Below are 625 nucleotides of genomic sequence, written 5' to 3'. Positions count from 1 at the left end.
TTTCTTTTATTTCTTAATTTTTACGCTCCACCATGCTTATGAAATTATTTGCCGTTATTTCAGTTGGAGATGACAATACAGACATTTTTTTCAATGTAGGGATATGTTTCACTTCTTTTGGTATAATTTGATTGCCAATACAGTTCTAAAGAAGCTTAATTTCCACGTATATAGATTTAAAGTTTCTTTCCTTGTTACTTAATGCCTTTGAAAAATTGAGTAAAAGTCTACGGATACAACATCCACATTTCATTTCCCTCTTTTACTCTCATCATATAAATGAGTTTTATACCTACTAATATATACTTAAAAATCAAATCTATCCAATGTCTCTCAAAACCGAATGCTTTCCAAATTCGTAGGTTATCAGACTATAAAAATATGCAAAGGATTCTTTGTACAAGCTAGAAACAGTATAGCTACATCAGAATGATAAAATACTAGAGTAACCGATTCTAGAGGACTATATGTATTGTAAGATTTGACTCATGTTATAACATAGATCAAGTTTAACCTCTGGAAAAAAAAAATTACTGGCAGCGGTGGGATTCGAACCCACGCCTCCGAAGAGACTGGTGCCTTAAACCAGCGCCTTAGACCGCTCGGCCACGCTACCTATAAAAAC

General features: G+C 33.6%; 1 non-coding gene across 1 annotated transcript; it reads right to left on the bottom strand.

Annotated features, from left to right (window-relative positions):
- Positions 1-534: 534 nt before the first annotated feature.
- Trnal-aag lies at positions 535-616 on the bottom strand. Its single transcript has one exon. It is a non-coding gene; the product is annotated as a tRNA-Leu (tRNA).
- Positions 617-625: the final 9 nt, after the last annotated feature.

Source organism: Penaeus monodon, chromosome 27, assembly GCF_015228065.2.
Source record: "Penaeus monodon isolate SGIC_2016 chromosome 27, NSTDA_Pmon_1, whole genome shotgun sequence".
Classification (NCBI taxonomy): Eukaryota; Metazoa; Arthropoda; class Malacostraca; order Decapoda; family Penaeidae; genus Penaeus; species Penaeus monodon.
The sequence above is the reverse complement of the archived record's forward strand: the minus strand, read 5'-3'. Positions and strand labels throughout refer to the sequence as shown.